This window comes from Sinocyclocheilus anshuiensis, unplaced genomic scaffold (genome assembly GCF_001515605.1).
Source record: "Sinocyclocheilus anshuiensis isolate Anshui unplaced genomic scaffold, SAMN03320099.WGS_v1.1 scaffold953, whole genome shotgun sequence".
Lineage (NCBI taxonomy): Eukaryota > Metazoa > Chordata > Actinopteri > Cypriniformes > Cyprinidae > Sinocyclocheilus > Sinocyclocheilus anshuiensis.
In genome coordinates this window covers 97970-102483 of record NW_015555760.1, presented here as the reverse complement: position 1 = coordinate 102483, position 4514 = coordinate 97970, and the positions used below count along the sequence as shown (strand labels likewise).

Here is a 4514-nt window from a genome sequence, read left to right as displayed (position 1 = left end):
ACGCACTCTCACACGCACTCACTCAGACACACTCTCACACACTCACTCACACTCACACTCGCTCACACTCACACGCACACTCGCTCGCACACACTCACACTCTCACACACACTCACTCAGACACACTCTCACACACAAACTCACTCACACTCACACTCGCTCACACTCACACACTCACACACTCACACACTCACACACACACACACACACACACACCCCTTGCCAAACTCATGGCAGCATGCTGGAATGCACTAATGCTGGCCAGAGTAAACTGTGGCTCATATCCAGCGCTGGGCTCGAGTCAACAGCATTGCACCGGCTTCACTGCTAAGTGAATAATTATACGGTACAAGCAGCGCTCAGCGACGGCTTCCTCTGAAGGTTAGGATCCGTTCACGCCAAAAGTCATGCAAGACAAGAATCTCACCAAAACAGAGCCGCTATTTCTGTCAGTTTGCAAAAGGATTGATGATAACACGTGAAGTGAAGCACCTGTTTTGCGCAGTGGAAAGTCATCTTTGGAGTCGTAGACGCCCATGGCAGGAGGGTTGTAGATACTAACGCTGGTCTGAGGAGGGGAGCTCTGATCCAAAGAACTGTGCTGAGTTTTCCTGCACAGAAAAAGACAGACAGAGAAAACAGAAAAGCAGTAATCAAAACACAAGCGATGGGAAAAACATGATGAACTGATACGGGCCACAGGCTCTCCAGCTTTAACATCAGAGTAAAGATCAGCAGCGTGAATCATTGTAATTATGCATTACAGTGAGGAAGGTTAGGGTTACGCTACACATCCAGACACATGGGCTGCAGGTTCGAATCCCATTTTCCCTCCATTTGCCCCGTCTGTTCTCAGCTGCCTGACACATTGAAGCCAAAAAGGCCACGAGAGAAAGGATTTCAAGCTGAAAAGTGTTGTTATATTTAGACACCACAAATGTTGCTGGATCACCCGTCTCTGGTTAGAGCAGATACACAGGTCTGGTTAACTCTTTGTCACTCTGACTGATGTTTTCCTCCGTTTGTGCTTGAATAACTAACAGAAGTGGCGCAGCGTGTGACGTTTCTTACCCGTACCAGTAGCGTGGGTTGTTGGAGATGCAGTGGTTGAGACTGCGCTGAGCGAGCGCTTTCTTTTTATTCAGAACAAACTCCTGCAGACGCATCTTCACCTCTGTACTGGCCACCGCACCTGTTCACAGCAGAGCGCAGGATTTACCAAAGCTCGCCGTCAGACGAAACTGCTGAGCACAGCTTTGTTATTTCAGTGTAACTGATGTTTATTACTACTGGCATCAAAAGGATTCTCTTATTTAGAAGTAACACAGTGAATAACTGACTGGGACACATAATGAACTCACTCTCCTGGCCACGTTCTTTGTTCTTGAGGAGCTGGAGCTTCTGCTCGCGCTGCTGTTTCTCCAGCTCCTGCTCCAGCCGGTGCTGCTCCATCTTCCTCTGATGCTCCAGCAGCTCCTGCCGATGCTTGAGGGCCAGAAGCTCCTGCTGATGCTGGTGACAGAACAAGCACACAGGTTAACAGCTGGTTGATGTGGCTAGCGGTTAAAGCTGAGGGACAATATTCGTCGGGTGTCAGAATCAAACCCAGCAAACAGAAACTCATGACGCATCAGCATTGAGCAGCTGAGCTCAGGTTACTCCAGACTGAACCTGCGCGGTCCGTCACATCTGCCACAGGTCTACAAGTCCATGCAACTATGCCGGCCCTTCCCATCAGCAGGGGCCCCTGGGCTACAACATTACAGTAGGCCCCCCTACCCCAGATCACATTTTATTTAATTATTTATTTTAGGTTCCTGATGATTATTTTTTGCAGAATTTAGATTTTTTTCTTGTTGATATGCCAGTTAACATTTACAATACTGTTCTACATCTTTGGTGATTGCTAACTGCGTTTTATTTTGAAACATGTTTGAAAGCTTCTGAAATTAAAATTGCACTGAAAGCACTGAATCTAAAGCCTTCAGCGGACACAGATTATATCCACACATTTGTAAGTTACTGAACTCACACTGTATGATGTTACAGAAGGTTGTCCGGTTCCTTTCACACAGCAGTGTTGTGTTTCTTGTTAATCTGCACGTTAACAAAGACTCGCACACAGAGTAGCTCTCGTGCTGGGCTTCTTTTCTAGCGCATTAGTTTATCGGCGGAACATACCAACTATTCAAACTGTGTGGAGGAATCCTAAACTGAACCATTCACTACACTAACGAAAATGCCGTTGCGAGTCCTGAAAATTTACGAGTGTGTGAGTTGGCTTAGAGAATGCTGTTGTCACTGCTGCAAACTCCCATATATACAAAATAATTATTTGAAAAGTATAATTTACCTGCAGCCAGAAGGCCCCTGGGCTTCAGCCCGTGTGTTAATGTGCCCCTGACCAACGGTCTTGACTTTAATCATCATCCGATCACAAGCTGATAACAGTTGGTGGTTATTGACTGGTGCATCCATATAATACACAGAGAGCTGTTGAGGCACACAATAAAGCCTCAAGTTTATTGCATTGCTCCCTCATTTTCTTCTGCAGAGTTTCGCTGTCCGTGTCTGGATGCCCTACAAACAGAACCCACAGCCGGGTCAGTCCACTAATAAACACTAGTGTGTGTACAATGGACCAAGAACATGACTGTGGGCCGCCCAAACACTTCCCAACTCATTGAGTCAACAAAATGGAGCGTCCACAGCACTCAGCATAAGATCTGATTCATTTAACTGGACATCGGCCATGTTTTCTCTTCTTTGAGGGCATTCTGTGCTCAGCGGCGGTGGACTGAAGCGCCAGTAACGTTTACAGTAAGGTCCTTCACAACCTCCGTCACCTGCGCAACAAATCTGCAGAAATGAGCGGATATATCACTAGATATTTAAAAGATGAAGAGACCTCAGATGAAGATACCCTTTTATAGACGCTTTAATTAAAAGTGATTGCTGAGAACCTTTCTAGCTTGTGTGGAGGAACCCAAGACTCACAAAATTCCCTGATAGCCCTTCGGACAGGCACTCTTCAGACTTTGGTAGCCCCGAAATTAATTCAACTAGCCCCCCTAAAAAAAGAAAAAAAAAGTGTATATATATATTTTTTTAAATACAGAAAATTGGATAGGAGTCGAAATGTCAACCAAAACATTTTCAAAACACAAATATCAAGGAAGGAATTTACTTTAACTAAGGCTTTTATGACCCTTTTTAAGACCTGCACTATTAAAATTAACGTACGAGCGGGGTAGGACAATGGTAACATATTAAACTGTAAAATGACACGATTCAGACACAGGTTTTCACAAAAACAAAATATCTTATAAAATGATAAACATCACATTTCAGCCTTTAAACCATTTTTACGAAAAGGGATGACTCAAACGTATAAATTATTATATTAATTTAAAGCATATAAATATATATCATACTTGTCTTAATTTAGATTTTTAGAAGGCACATTAGCTTCTTTCACATTTACAACTCTGCGTATTTGCTGCATAAATAACGGGTCAATATTCGCATTAATCTGAACAAACAGCAGAAGGCTTACTGAGAATACAAATGAATTCTCTGCCACTAGATGGCGCTTTTGGAGCAGCAGAAATAAAGCGGTTTACTCGGTAACGGCTTTACACAAAGCAGCGTTGCGCTCATAAATGCCACTTTATCAGGCATCAGGAAAGATGAAATGAAAATGCCATTCACAGATTTATTCACATAACGAGTGTTTTGACCCTGAAACGTGCAGTGCTAATATTTATTCAAAGAAAATATCTTTAGCTTTATCTTATATCTATATCTTATCGTTTCATCCCCAAATCTAAGACCTCTTGAAATTATAATACATTTTTTTATACCTTTTAAGGTATTTAAGAGTTTTGATACAACTAAATTGATGACTTTTTAAGGACCCGCGGGAACCCTGTGTTTAAGATGATGGGCAGTAGTGTTGCTTTCGTCAACGAAAATTATGACTAAATATCGTCGTCAACGAACCTTTATCACGTGACGAAAACGAGACGAGACGCAACGTAAATGCTGGTCATGTGACGATGACTATAATTAAATGTATAATGCAATATTGTTGACGAATAAAAACGAGACTAAATGTGGTTTACAAAATAAAAACTATGCTAAAATGTCTCTTCATTTTCGTTGACCAAAACAAGACGAAACGAAATGTTATAACGTTATTTCGTCTCGTTTAGTCGCGTTATTATTATTATTTTGCAGTATTTCTGTTTCCTGTGTCTCGCTTCAGGGGCTGCAGCAGGTCACACTGCGCAGACGCAGGCGACGTCACTTCCTCAAGCCCCACTCGCGGCATTATTTAGACCAGTGCTTCCCAACCGGGGTGCCGCGTCTGTCGAGAGCAGGGGTGCCGTGTAAAAAATCCTTTTTTAATATTTTTAAATTGCTAAAATGTTCAAAAAAGCAGCTATTATATAATATCCATTTCTAATGTCGCCAATAATTAGAGATGCACTGAAATTCCGGCTGCCGAAAAT

General features: G+C 42.8%; 1 pseudogene; it reads right to left on the bottom strand.

The window, feature by feature from the left end:
* Positions 1 to 4514, bottom strand: part of LOC107673970 (histone deacetylase 4-like) — a 48130-nt pseudogene that overhangs the window by 11685 nt on the left and 31931 nt on the right.